Source organism: Rhinoderma darwinii, unplaced genomic scaffold (assembly GCF_050947455.1).
Source record: "Rhinoderma darwinii isolate aRhiDar2 unplaced genomic scaffold, aRhiDar2.hap1 Scaffold_70, whole genome shotgun sequence".
In the NCBI taxonomy this organism is placed as follows: Eukaryota; Metazoa; Chordata; class Amphibia; order Anura; family Rhinodermatidae; genus Rhinoderma; species Rhinoderma darwinii.
Genome location: NW_027464260.1, coordinates 87,230 through 102,786, shown reverse-complemented (window position 1 = coordinate 102,786; position 15,557 = coordinate 87,230). Strand labels below are relative to the sequence as shown.

General features: G+C 45.8%; 1 protein-coding gene across 4 annotated transcripts in view; it reads right to left on the bottom strand.

The window, feature by feature from the left end:
• The window catches only part of LOC142728935 (uncharacterized), a 500,634-nt gene extending 487,345 nt beyond the window's left edge, over positions 1-13,289 (bottom strand). Inside the window, exons 1-2 of one of the 4 annotated variants that reach the window (XM_075849175.1) lie at positions 13,195-13,289; positions 2,397-2,567 (exon numbers count right to left, since the gene is read on the bottom strand). The gene's annotated coding sequence lies outside the window, so the exon portion shown is untranslated. Of the gene's footprint in view, positions 1-2,396; positions 3,082-13,194 lie in introns of those variants that run through there. The other 3 variants (XR_012877874.1, XM_075849174.1, XM_075849177.1) reach the window with 3 other exon arrangements.
• Positions 13,290-15,557: the final 2,268 nt, after the last annotated feature.

The following is a 15,557-nucleotide window of genomic DNA, read 5'->3' as shown; positions in this document are numbered from 1 at the left end:
TTCAGTGTGGCATCTGTATATGGTGCGTGGCTGCGTGATTTTCGCGCAGCCGACATCATTATGACACTCTGTTTTTATGTTTACAAACATAAAAGCAGGAGATGCTTTTCTGTTTTCATTCATTTCTTTTACTACTGTAGCGAGCATCACGTGCGGCACCGGGAAGTGCTTCCGTGTGCCGAGCGCAATTTGCACGGACCCATTGACTTCAATGGGTGCGTGCTGCACGAAACACGGGCAAGTATAGGACATGTTGTGAGTTTTACGCAGCGGACACACGCCGTGAAAATCACGACATGTCAGAACGGCCCCATTGACTTACATAAGTCTGTGCGACGCGCGTGATTTCCACGCGCGTAGCACGGACGTAATACACGTTCGTGTGAATAAGGCCTAAGGGTGTGTCCGGATGTGGCAGTTTTTCTGCCGATTTGCAGCGTGGGTTCTGCATCGCAAATCCGCAGCAGCTTACAGTACATCGCAAGGGGATGGGGTAGCAGAAGACGATCGCAATAACAGCGGAGCATTCTGCTTATTTCAAATCTGCCGCGTGCTCATTCTGTTGCGGAGAAGCCACGGATTTTCACTGCGGATTTCAGCCTTTGCAATGCATAGGCTGAAACCTAGGTCAAATCTGCTGCTAAATCCGCAACTAAATCTGTATGTAACATATGTGGATTTCCCAAGAATTCGCATCAAAATCTGCGGGGAAATTGTCCGCTAAGTCCCCCTACGGAATACAGGTTGCGCAGGTTCCTGAAAGACAAATCTGCCTAGATATAGTCTAGATATGCCTAGATATAGCAATTTGGTAGCGACGAGGGGCATTTATTTAGGGGGATTAAGTATAAAGCAGATCTCTATTACAGTTTCATATGGTTTGTTACCCAGCTTTTCTGAAACCCTCAAAGGCAAATCTGCCTAAATATGACACAATTTGAGAGATAATGGTTTGTTACCCAGCTGTCCCAGTACCCTGAAAGGCTTTGCCTTATCTATGGCACAATTTGGTAGCGAGGAGGGGCATTCATTTAGGGGGATTTAGTATTTTACAGTTTCTATTACAACTTCACATGGTTTGTTACCCAGCTTTCCTGGGATCCTGAAAGACAAATCTGGCTAGCTAAGCTACAGTATGCAAAATGTATCACTGCATAAAAAGGCAAGTGTGTTAATCGCAGCTTCACAGCGATTCTTGGCTCCTGATTAGCAAATCTGACTAGTAATGCTACGATATAGGGGATGTAGATTTATCAATGCAGGACTAGGCAGATCTGGCATTCTGCCGCCTGGGAAAGATTGGTAACAAACTCTGTGGGGCAGTGATGGATGGCATATTGGTCATATAAAACACACACAATACTGCTCTGATACGTTGAGTGTATCTATCAGATAGTATCAGGGAAATATGGCTTGTGGTCACCATTGCAGATCCACAGTGTTGCTGTTCTATGAGAGCTGAGTGACTAGTCGTTCTAGCTATATATATATATATATATATATATATATATATATATACAGGCCATGCTCCAGGTTTATGTGGGCCCTTGGGCGACACAGACTTAGTAAGCCCCTTTGCGGGGGAACTCACAGCGGTAAAATGGCAGAAAACGTCATTTTTTTGTCCCCATATAGACATTAGCCCTGTTTATGCCCTCATATAGAATTTATGCCCTCAGTTTGTACCCCCATAAATTTAGTGCCCTCTGTAGATAGTGCCACACAGCCCCCCTCCCAGGTAGTGCCAAACAGCCCCTCTCCCTGTAGGTAGTGCCGTTGGGGTTCCCTCTAGGAGTAGAATACCCAGCCAGAGCATTGCCGACGCTCTGGCTGTGGATTCCACTTCAGGAGAAGCCCCTGACATGACTGTACATATATGGACATTGTTGTCAGGGGCAACCCCATAGCCATAGTCCCGGGCAGAGCACTATTAGCACTCTGCCTGAGACATTTGACAGGGCTCAGGAGTGAAAGAGTACCATGTAAACTTGAGGCCTAATTTGGGGATTTACAAAGTATTGGTTCACAACTGCAGTGCTCTGATGTGAAATAATAAAGGAAACCCCTGACAAGTGACCCCATTTTGGAAACTGCACCCCTCCAGTCATTTATTAAGGGATGTAGTGAGTATTTTCACCCTACAGGACTTTTCCATAAATGATTGCGCTGCGGATTGTGGCAGAGTAAAAATTTAAATTTTTCCCTAGATATGCTATTTCAGTGGCAAATATTGTTAAAAGGCTTGTCCCGGGTATGAAAATGCCTTATATGTGGAAGTAAACAGCTATTTAGGCACTGTCACGGCGCGGGGTGTGGACCCACTGGGCCGTATCGTGTAGTGGGATAGCAGCTGGCCAACTAGGTACAATACAATGTCTATAGTCCAGAAAGGGTACCTGAGGCAATGTAGACAGTAGCGGTGACACAACTTCACATTCACTGTAGATGGCACAGTAGATGCAGCGGAAGACACGACTTGACTCTCACTGTAGATGGCACAGAGGCACGGTAGCACAGGATACAGGGTACAGGCAGCAGGAACGGGTAATACTGGGAACTGGAAAACACTAGGAGACCATTTGCAAGACAAACTTTCGGTATACAACAACGTTCCGACAAGGATCAAGTGGGCAGGACCCTTTTTATAGTCCAGCAGCATTCTGGGCTAATTACTGATTTTAAACAACTGGACGCGTACTGGGCCTTTAAGGCAGTGCTCGTGCGGGCGCGGGCGCCCTGCAGGAAACAGTCTCAGAACCCGGAAGTTAGTGCCGGCGTCTCCCTGGAGGGAGATGCCGCCGAGAACACAGACGTCCATGGCCGCGGCCGTCAGAGGGTAAGTCTGAACTAGGGTCCGCGGCCATAGACGTTGTAAGGTTCAGAGGGGAGGGAGCGCCATTTGGCTTTTGGAGAGTGGATTTGCTTGGTAGTCGTTTTGTTTGAGTATTGCTGGTATTTCCGTTTACAATGTGAGGGTACATGTAAGCTGGGCAGAGTACATCAGGGACATAGTCAGGTGGTATAATAATCGGGTTAAAAAACCCAGTAAAATAATCCATAGATGTGTGTTACGCTGTGAAGCAATCCTTTCTGCACAGGCCGGTGTCGCACTGATAAATAGTCCTTACTTATTCCCTTTTGTTCCACACTCCGCACCTTTGCAGTTTGGGGAATTTTGATGGGAAAGTGTTGTGCTGGTATAATACGGGCACCCTCGCTTCCAGCAGATATGTTTGGGGCCCCTCCTTGCGGGACGAGCTGTAGTTATTATTTTTACCATTTTGGGGTACATACGACTTTTGATCACTTTTTATCCTATTTTTGGGAGGAAAGGTGACCAAGAAACTGCAATTCTGGCATTGTTTTTTAGTTTTTTTATACAGTGTTCACCATGCGTTATAAATTACCTGTTAACTTTATTCTGCGGGTCAGTCCAATTCCGGCGATATCTAATTTATATCACTTTTTTATGTTTTACAACTTTTTGCACAATAAAATTACTTTTGTAAAAAGAATGTATTTTTTCTGTCGCCAAGTTGTGAGAACCATAACGTTTTAATTTTTTCGTCGACGGAGCTGTATGAGGGCTTGTTTTTTGCGAGACAAGCTATAGTTTATATAGGTACCATTTTTGGATACGTGCGACTTTTTGATCACTTTTTATTCCAATATTTGTAGGGCAAAGTGACCAAAAAAACGATATTCTGGTATAGTTTTTTTATGTGTTTTTTTTACACCATTCACCGCGTGGAATAAATAAAATAATATTTTTATAGTTTAGGCCATTAGGGTATGTTCACAAGGCCTATTTTCAGACGTAATTCGGGCGTTTTACGCCTCGAATTACGCCTGAAAAAATGGCTCCATTACGTCTACAAACATATGCCCATTGCTTTCAATGGGTTTTACGATGTTCTGTTCCCACGAGGTGTAACTTTACGCGTCGCTGTCAAAAGACGGCGTGTAAAAAGACGCCCACATCAAAGAAGTGCAGGACACTTCTTAGGACGTTTTTGGCACCGTTTTTCATTGACTCCATTGAAAAACAGCTCCAATAACGTCCGTAAAATACACCGCGAAAAACGCGAGTAGTTACAGAAAACTTCTGAAAATCAGGAGCTGTTTTCAGGCGAAAACAGTGCCGTAATTTCAGATGTATTTTGCTACTGCGTGTGAACATACCCTTACGGACGCAGCGATACCAAATATGTATGGTTTATTTATTTTTTCAATAATAATTGAAGTTTTCCGTGCTAGGCAGACCGGGAGGCCAGTATTAGGCCCAGTGGCGTAACTACCGCCGTAGCAGCAGTAGCGGCTGCTACGGGGCCCGCGGTATGAGGGGGCCCGTGTCGCCCGCCGACACGGGCCCCCACCATGGCCAGAGACTCCGCTAGCAGCCGCTATGGCTGCTACAGCGGGACGCCACTGAACACTACGGCAGAGCAGGGAGGTATGTCCCCGCTCTGCCATTAACTGGTTCCCAACCGCTGGCTGTATTTTTACGGCCAGCGGTCAGGGTCCTTAAAACCCGAGCCATAGACTTTCTACGGCTCGGGTTTTAACTTGCTGCCCGCGCGATCGGGCAGCTGAATGTCGGGTCTCCGGCTGTCAGTGACTGCCGGGGACCCTGAGGAGAGGATAGAAGCTGCTTCTGTCTTCTCTGATGACTTGTACACAGCGTTCAATGAACGCTGTGTATAGGAATAGAGACAGCAGCAGCAGCGGCGCTGTCTCTATTCCTCCCGGTGATCATGTGACTGGTCACATGATCGCCGGGTGCCGTTAGTGACAGACTGCTGCTGGGTCTTACTAGACCCAGCACAGCCCAGTTAGTGACAATCGTCACTATGAGAGGGCTGATTTCCCCTGTAACTGGGGCTGTTGTGCAACTCCAGTTACAGTGGAAAAGATGGTGTAAAAGAAAGAAAAAAAATATATCAAGTTCCCCATAGGTCTTCTTTGACCTTTGAGGGACAGACCATAGTAATAAAAAAATAATAAAGTAAAGTGCAAAAAAAATGTAAATAATAAATACACATAAAATACCCACCCCAAAAAAAAAACGTCCCCCCCGCCAATCATTGTTGTACCGCTAGCGCTGACCCAATTACCCTAATATAGACATATAATATATTAAAATTTACGATAGAAAATGGCGATCACAAATAAAAGGTCTATTTTAGGGTAAAACTATGTTATTACCAAAAAAAAATAGCTGAAATGTAAAAAAGCTTCTTTTTTTACTATTATTTTCAAACTTTATGAATAAAAATTCTAAAATAGCAAAAAAGGTGTGTATAAAAACGATAAAAAATGAAACCTGCATTGTCTACGGAAAAAACGTCGCAAAAATCACGTCGTTAGCCCAACAAATAAAAAAGTTATAGCCATTTAACTAACACGTGCTAAAAAGGGCTAAACGGTGTCTGGTCCTGAAGGCGCAAAATAGTGCAAAAGACATGTATCCCCCCCCCTCTCCACAGGACATGTATCCCCCCCTCTCCACAGGACATGTATCCCCCCCCTCTCCACAGGACATGTATCCCCCCCTCTCCACAGGACATGTATCCCCTCTCCACAGGACATGTATCCCCCTCCTCTCCACAGGACATGTATCCCGCCCCTCTCCACAGGACATGTATCCCCCCCCTCTCCACAGGACATGTATCCCCTCTCCACAGGACATGTATCCCCCCCCTCTCCACAGGACATGTATCCCGCCCCTCTCCACAGGACATGTATCCCCTCTCCACAGGACATGTATCCCCTCTCCACAGGACATGTATCCCCTCTCCACAGGACATGTATCCCCTCTCCACAGGATCTCCACAGGACATGTATTCCCTCTCCACAGGATATCCACAGGATAGGGGATACATGTGTGATCGCTGGCATTGATAGGGACAACGGGGGACTGAAAGTCCCCTGAAGTTCTCCATCACAAACCTCAGACTTCCGGGGTCTGTGTCGGCAGCTCCGTAGAAATGAATGGAGCGCCGGTCGTGCTTGTGCGCATGCGTGACCAGCGCTCCTTTCATTTTTATTGAGCTGCGCAGACGCCGGAAGTCAGAGGTTTGTCATGGAGAAGTTCAGGGGACTTTCAGTCCCCCGTTCTCCCTATCGCTGCCAGCGATCACTCATGTATCCCCTATCCTGTGGAGATCCTGTGGAGAGCGGATACATGTATTTTGTAGGACACACTGTAGGTCGCATTTTTTGGGGAGGGGGGATGCCGTATGGCGTTCCCTACAGGGGGGGGACGATGTATGGCGTTCCCTACAGGGGGGGGGGTGGCTGTATGGCGTTCCCTACAGGGGGGTGGCTGTATGGCGTTCCCTACAGGGGGGGAGCTGTATGGCGTTCTCTACAGGGGGGGGGCTGTATGGCGTTTCCTACAGGGGGGCTGTATGGCGTTCTCTACAGGGGGGCTGTATGGCGTTCTCTACAGGGGGGCTGTATGGCGTTCTCTACAGGGGGGCTGTATGGCGTTCTCTACAGGGGGATGTATGGCGCTATCTACAGAGGGGGGGCTGTATGGCGTTATCTACAGGTGGGGGCTGTAAAAAAGGCACTATCTACAAGGGGGGGGTTGTGTGACACCCAGGGGAGGGGGGGCCCCAGTCAAAAGTTTGCTATGGGGCCAAGTCCTTCCTAGTTACGCCCCTGATTAGGCCTCTGGTTGTCATTGCAGCCACCGGAACCCCTGCAATTTCATTGCTGGGGTTCCGATGAGCTGCAAACAACCTAAATGCAGCGATCGTTTTTGACCGCTGCATTTAAGGGGTTAATAGGGGTGATCGAGCTCATTTCGGTCCCCACCATTACAGCGGGATGTCAGCTGTAATACACCGCTGACATGCGGCAATGATGGCGCCGACTCAGGCTACGGCAAAATGCGGGAAGCACTAGCTTTCCATGATGTATCCATACAGCAAATGTCGGGAAGGGGTTAAATAGAGAAATATTGACATAATAAAGCTGTGGCCACTTCCACTTTACCACACAAGGTGTCTTTGGTTTTATTTAAGGTAAAATAATGGTGTAATAGGCCAATGGCAAGTTGGTTTTAAGTTGGTGAATGTCCTTGCAGTCTCACAGCAGAATGGTAGAGGCACAGATCCTATGTAATGTATCCACGGGATAACTGAATATGACTAAACATGGTGGCAGTCATGTGACCCTCCCCTCTACATACACACACATCCATCATGTGACACCTAGCATTAACATGACATACATGTGTTGGGAACGCATAGAGGACACATCCATGGGCTAAGTGAATAGGACTAATGGTAGAATAATGATGACCAACCACATCACTGTTCGTGTATTTACTAAAATGGCCGCCTGTCTCTAGGTGATATTTAAAATGTCTGCCTGTCTCTAGGTAATGTTATCATGTTGTTAATAAAGTAAGCTGTTTTAAAAAACAAACCCATAGAGGAGACAGATAGTATTATGTAAGAGCTGCTTCTACACAGACCCTGACAGACATGATGAGAGGCTGCTGGAAGAGGGAATACTTATAAGGTCTCGTGCACACGGCCGTAGCCATGTGCACGGTCCGTAATTACGGGCACGGATGGCCGCGGACTGTCACCCATGTTTGCGGGCCGTGCTGCCATTATAAAGTATAGGAGCACGGTCCGTAAATTCAAAAAATAGTCCTATATTTTGCGGTTCATTTCTACGGCCCATACACCTCCCTGTAAATATACGGGAAGGTGTCCGTGGGCCATAGAAATTAATGTGGCAGTATTTTTATCTGCAATTATGGATCCGTAATTGCGGATAAAAATGATGGTCGTGTGCATGAGGCCTGACTTCTGTTCCTCAGTAAAATGCTATTGACGGGTTAGATACCTGGACAGTGTTACCTGAATGCTGGGGGTCACATGGAGTGTGCGCGCGTGCGTGAATGTATCACGACTCTCCCCGTATTTAGTCACTTCAGTTAGCCCGTGGATGCATTACTATGGACTATACTATTATTATTTATTTATTTTTACAGTGGCAACTGCACTGATATGAGAAAGGTATGAGAGCAGAATGTCTAATACATGTATATTAGAGAACTGTATGATCTCCTATTCTATAAATAAATTAAACAAATAAAAACTGGACAACCCCTTTAATAAATGTGTTGCATCTTCGGCTGGCCGTGTCCCACAGGGTAAAATCCAGTTTGTGATGTAAATTGTAGTCAATCTTTTGGACCGTGGGTGGCCCCGCCCCTCCTGCCATCGCCACTCCCATTTTTTTTAACGTGGCAAGAGAGTTTCAAAACAACAAATAAATCGCATATAATTCGGAAATAGGGCGTGCGCCATCATTTTGGACTTTTTAATGTCAGAAAACTGGGGTGATGCCCTTCATAAATTTCCCCCACGTTCTCACAGTCTCCTCTGTGGAGCATCATAAAGTTGCAAAGTCTGAAGATCAAAACTAAAATGGAAAGTAGTCCAATGTTTACATCACAAACATACACTTCATAAATTATTGTAAAAAACAGATGATCTACTTTATTACATGTACATAGGATGTGGTTTTAGCACAAAGTGACTGCAAGACGTCCTCAAATACAGTAGTAACCACAGTGTATCCAAATCCAATGACAGCCGGTGTCTTCCACTACAGTGACAGCTACAGTGCCCCGATTACAGACAGACAGTGTCCCCAAATACAGTAACAGCCACAGTGTCCCCAAATACAGTGAAAGCCACAGTGTCCCCGATTACAGAGACAGCCAGTGTCTCCAAATATACTAACAGTCACAGTGCCCTAAATACAGTGACAGCCACAGCGCCCCCAGACACTGACAATCACAGTGCTCCAAATATAGTGACAGCCACAGCGCCCCCAGACACTGACAATCACAGTGCTCCAAATACAGTGACAGCCACAGCGCCCCCAGACACTGACAATCACAGTGCTCCAAATATAGTGACAGCCACAGCGCCCCCAGACACTGACAATCACAGTGCTCCAAATATAGTGACAGCCACAGCGCCCCCAGACACTGACAATCACAGTGCTCCAAATATAGTGACAGCCACAGCGCCCCCAGACACTGACAATCACAGTGCCCTAAATACAGTGACAGCCACAGCGCCCCCAGACACTCACAATCACAGTGCTCCAAATATAGTGACAGCCACAGCGCCCCCAGACACTGACAATCACAGTGCTCCAAATATAGTGACAGCCACAGCGCCCCCAGACACTGACAATCACAGTGCTCCAAATACAGTGACAGCCACAGCGCCCCCAGACACTGACAATCACAGTGCTCCAAATACAGTGACAGCCACAGCGCCCCCAGACACTGACAATCACAGTGCTCCAAATACAGTGACAGCCACAGCGCCCCCAGACACTGACAATCACAGTGCTCCAAATACAGTGACAGCCGCAGCGCCCCCAGACACTGACAATCACAGTGCTCCAAATATAGTGACAGCCACAGCGCCCCCAGACACTGACAATCACAGTGCTCCAAATATAGTGACAGCCACAGCGCACCCAGACACTGACAATCACAGTGCTCCAAATATAGTGACAGCCACAGCGCCCCCAGACACTGACAATCACAGTGCTCCAAATATAGTGACAGCCACAGCGCCCCCAGACACTGACAATCACAGTGCTCCAAATACAGTGACAGCCACAGCGCCCCCAGACACTGACAATCACAGTGCTCCAAATACAGTGACAGCCACAGCGCCCCCAGACACTGACAATCACAGTGCTCCAAATATAGTGACAGCCACAGCGCCCCCAGACACTGACAATCACAGTGCTCCAAATATAGTGACAGCCACAACGCCCCCAGACACTGACAATCACAGTGCTCCATCATTTACCTTGTTTTAGGGCGGGTTCACACATGGCGGAATTTCACTTAAATTCCGCTGCGGACACTCCGCAGCGTTAATCCGCAGCGGAGCCGTTTCTCCATTGACTTTCACTTTAATTTAGCAGTGTTCGTTTACACGATGCGTACAATTCCGCTGCGGAGCATAGGCTGCGGAGCGGAATTTGGTGTCCGCAGCATGCTCTGTCTGTTGCGGAGCAGTGGCGGACTGGTTGCGGACTCATGGCGGAATTTCTCCATTGACTTCAATGGAGAGTCAAAATTCCGCAATGAAGTCCGCAGATCTTATGTGTGCTGCGGAGCGTATTGTTTTTACTACCATGACATTTCTTCATTCTGGCTGGACCTATGTATTTCTAGGTCTACAGCCAGACTGAGGAAGTCAATGGGGCTCCCGTAATGACGGGAGCGTTGCTAGGAGACGTCTGTAAATAGTCACTGTCCAGGGTGCTGAAAGAGTTACGCGATCGGCAGTAACTGTTTCTGCACCCGGGACAGTGACTACCGATCTCAATATACATGTATCTGTAAAAAAAAATATAAGTTCATACTTACCGAGAACTCCCTGCGTCTGTCTCCAGTCCGGCCTCCCAGGATGACGTTTCAGTGTAAGTGACGGCTGCAGCCAATCACAGGCCAAGCACAGGCTGCAGCGGTCACATGGACTGGAGCGTCATCCAGGGAGGTCGGGCTGGATGCCGAAAGAGGGACGCGTCACCAAGACAACGGGCGGTAAGTATGAATTTCTTTGACTTTCACTAGGGAAAGTGCTGTCCCTTCTCTCTATCCTGCACTGAATAGGGAGAAGGGAAGCACTTTTCCTGCAGTCCGCAGCGGCCAGTCCGCATCAATTTTCTGCACATTTTGTGCAGATCCGCAGCCGTAATCCGCAACCCGGATTAGGTGCGGCATTGATGCGGACAGTTGCGGAGGAATTCCGCCATGTGTGGTCATGCCCTTATGGTGAATCCAATCTAAGAAAGAGGAAGCATCACTTGCAGAGCAGACTCTTTGTTGGAGATGCTGCCACCTGCTGGCTGTACTTGTTCTATGTCTTCTATATAACAAGTAAATCTTTCACAACTTGCCCAAAGACCACCTGCTGAACTAGGGTTGGGCAGGTTTATAAGATAAAAAACTGCCAGGCTGCAAAGAAAGCAGCCCAATTTGCCAAGTTGGCAACCCTGCTTAGGGCCCTAAATAAATGGCAGATCTGTGCAAAATGTATTTTATTCGATATTCTGACCACATAGTGGAGCAAACATTAACCCCTTTCCGTCGTAAACAACTTTCAGATTTTAATTTTCGTTTTTTTCTCCCCACCTTCCGAAAGCCATAACTTTTTTTTTTGCGTCTATATTGTCCTATGAGGGCTTGATTTTTGCGGAACAAGTTGTAGTTTTTCGTAGCACCATTAAATGTAATGTACTAGGAAACGGGAAAAAATTATTTGTGGGGTAGTAAATTAAAAAAACAGCGATTCCTCCATGGTTTTTTGCGCATCGTTTTTACGGAATTCACTGTGCAATTAAAACAACATGTTAACTTTATACTGTGGGTCAATACGATTACGGCGATACCAAATATATATAGTTTTTTCTATATTTTACTACTTTTACAAGTAAAAACCGAAGTGTAAAAAAGAACATTTATTTTGTATCGCCAAATTCCGAGAGCCATAACTTTTTATTTTTCCGTCGATTAAGTGGTATGAGGGCTTATTAAACACCTTATTAAACACCTGCATTAACCCTTACTTCACCACCTGCCCGGGGCCACTTCCTTACAGTGGGGCTCTGTGAGGAAAGGGGGCACGAAAAATGGCCACTGGCTCTGTAGGGTAGCGGGGTAGCACAGGGTGACAAGCAGGCACTGCCTACTCTTCAGCTTCTTCTGCTGGCTGGGCTGGCACTGCTGTACAGGGCTGGCTTCAGACTGGTGGCAGGCACTCAAGACTCCTGCCTCAATCAAAGCTCTACCTCCTCAAACATACAGAGACACCCTTGTCACTGAGGGAAAAGACAGAGTGGGAGGGGCTAGTATGAGTGGGGGCGGGCAACATATAGGTCAACGGAACAGGGCTCTGCGATGCTATAGTGCCGGTTCCATTCACCTAAATGCAGCTATATGGGCCCTATAGTGTTAGGATATCGGTGGACACCTTTATGAGTTTTACACGTTAGCGGTTTTCTGGAGTTATAAAACTTGCACTAAGTTTCAGGCTGTAAATTTCATTCAGAAGTATTGCAATGTATTATATTAGCAATCAGCATATTGTATGTTAAAATCCCGCAGTAGGACTAAAATAAAAACGTAAAAAAAAAGTTTCATGAAGTTTATAGAAAAATGAAAAAAGAAACTAGTTTCCCTTACAAAATGCCTGACAGTACAAGATTGGTATCGTCGCGTCTGTAGCGACCTGTACTATAAAAATACAACATTATTTATCCTGCACAGGGAATGACGGAAAAAACAATGTCAGAATTGCTATAATCTCGCCTCCCAAAACAGCAAAAACAACTCATCAAAAAACAATGGTGAAAAAAAGTTTCATTCTCAGAATGAAGTGTTTTTAAAAGTTTTTATTGTGCAAAACGAATAAAACACAAAATAACTGGATATGTTTGCTATCGCCATAATTGTGACGACCTCCAGAACAAAGTCATGTCATTTGTACTGACCATTGAATTCTATAAAAACAAGACTAAAAGTTGTTCAATACATTTATGTGCCCCAAAATGGTAAGATTAAAAAATACACCTCATCCCGCACCAAATAGGCCTTTATAAGGCGGTGTCAATGAAAAAACAAAAAACCATGGAAATGTGGAGATGAAAAGAATCATTATGTGACCCCAACATGGTACCGGTAAGACATACAAGGAATACGCTTTCTAATAGGCGTCCTGCGGGCTTCTGCGCAGGTCAATTTAAATAGAGGGGGAAGCAAATATTTGTAAATCTGTCATTAACAAGAATACATAAAAACATGGGATTTATTTTGTTATTGTCAAAGATCTGTTATCCATGTCATGTACAGATAAAGTACAAAGCTGCCTGTACCCGCTGCCGCCAAACAGCAGGAGATGTCGCGGAGCCAAGAACTGATTAGTAAATCCGCAAATAACACCGCGTGGGTTTAGCACCCGGCAGCCACCATTGTTCAGCTGCAGGGTGCATGGGCAGCCTAACTGTCAGTTAGTCACATGGCTGCTTAACATTAAAGCAACAACTGAACAGTTCAGCCCCATCTGTTGTGCTACACTGCATAGTGTGACTATATTGTGCTGTGTGTCGTGTGTTCAGAGTAGCGCTTACCGATAGATGACCAGGAGATCTGAGCAGTCACAACCAGGTACATATGAAAGGAAATCATGTGCAGGACATTCTCCTCAGAGATCACCAGTCACTGGAAGAGTCGTTACAACTCAACTGATCATGGCAGTTGGCCAACGGTCTTACCAACCAGTCCAAATCATACAGCCAATCACTGCCAGACATGTCTGTCACATGACCTCTTCACTGCAGCCAATTGTCTTTCAGGAATTATCTTTAAAACTGGACAAATATCATTTTTATCAATAATCTTTTTGGACAGAAGTTTCATCCAAATCAAACAAAGCAGATATTATAATGTGTAAGGAAGGGAAATCCCATCATGAAAATGTTCCCAGTCTATTCATTTTCAACAACTGTATGTGGCAGTTTTTAATGGCAAATTCCCAGTGATCGAGACCACGGCTTCTCAATCTTTTACTGCTGGGTCCTGAACCAGCCAGAACATGGCGATGCCCGGGCCTAAGAAATGGTCGCAGTCCATGCCAAGATGTTTACAAATATTTATTTCTCAGTTTGTCATAATGTGTCATTGTTGTGCAGCGACAGACGCCATACAGTAGATTCGAAGATTCCTTTCTAGGATTTTTTGTTCTATGTTCACCCCGGGGTGTATTTGTTCCAGATTTTCTGCAAAGATTCTTCACCAAAAATCTGCAGCAACTTGCATTGCACGTTTTCCAAACCTCATTCACACATTGCAGAAAAAATCAGCAGTGTTGTTAGGGCTTGCAGACTTGAAAATCCACAGCATGTTCTATTCTGTTGCGGAAAGGTGGAAGAATTTGTATTTAACCCTTGCCATGACAAATCCATGGTTAAATCCAAGTAAAAATCAGCTTCATAATCCTCAGGGGTGCGATGCAGATTTGTGTTGCTGATTTTAGGGCAGAAAATACTCCCCGTGTGAACATAGGGAGTACTGATGTAAGGCTATGTTCACACGGAGTATTTTGGAGGAGGAATATCTGCCTCAAAATTCCGTTTGGAAGTTTGAGGCAGATTTTCCTCTCCCTCCACGCCGATTTTCGCGGAGTTTTTCGCGGCGTTTTTTGCCCGCGGCTATTGAGCGCCGCGGGCATAAAACACCGCGAAATACGCTTTCTCTGCCTCCCATTGAAGTCAATGGGAGGTAAGAGGCGGAAACACCTGAAGATAGGGCATGTCGCTTCTTTTTCCCGCGAGGCAGTTTTACTGCTCGCGGGAAAAAGACGCCGACGCTTCCCATTGAAATCAAAGGGAGGCATTTTCGGGCCGTTTTTGACGAGTTTTGTGACGCGGTTTCCAGAGTCAAAAAACTCGTCAAAATACTCCGTGTGAACATAGCCTTAGACTATGGCTGATGTTGGGGCTTCTCTTTGCTGCATGACAGATCATATAGATTGTATTTTGCATGTTTACAATGTGTTCCTTTCCAAACCAGAACAGGTCACTTTTACAGCCGTTTCAGACAAGGTGGATCACATAATGCCGGCTATACTATAGTGTGCTTAACCCCTTAGTGACCAGCCTATTTTAGGCCTTAATCACCAAGCAGTTTTTTACGTTTTACCATTGTGGCATTCAAAGAGCTATAACTTTTTTATCTTTGCATCGACATAGCAAACATAGGGACTTGTTTTTTGCGGGACAAGTTGTATTTTTTAATAGCACTATTTTGGGGTACATATAATTTATTGATTAGCTGTTATTAACTTTTTTGGGGGGGAATAGAAATAAAAGTTTTCTTATGTTTTACTACTTTTAGGCCCGCTGCACACGGCTGTAATCCCAGTCCGTGATTACGGCTACGGCCGGCCACGGACAGTCGTCCTCATTTGCAGGCCATGCTCCCATTATAAAGTATGGGAGCATGGTCTGTAAAATAAAAAAATTACACATGTCCTATTTTTTACGGAAGCTCCCTAAGGCCCGAGCACCATCCCATAAATATACGGGACGGTGACCGTTGGCAAAAGAAATGATTGGGTCTGTAATTACAGTCCTTAATTATGGATGAAATGTACGGTCGTGTGCACGGGGCTTTACACAGTAAAAACACTTTTTTTTTTTTAATTATTTGTTTTTGTGTCGCCATATTTTTAGAGCCATAACTTTTTCTATTTTTCAGCCGATGCAGCTGTATGAGGGATGCAGCTGTACGAGGGATGCAGCTGTATGAGGGATGCAGCTGTATGAGGGATGCAGCTGTATGAGGGATGCAGCTGTATGAGGGATGCAGCTGTATGAGGGATGCAGCTGTATGAGGGATGCAGCTGTATGAGGGATGCAGCTGTATGAGGGATGCAGCTGTATGAGGGATGCAGCTGTATGAGCGATGCAGCTGTATGAGCGATGCAGCTGTA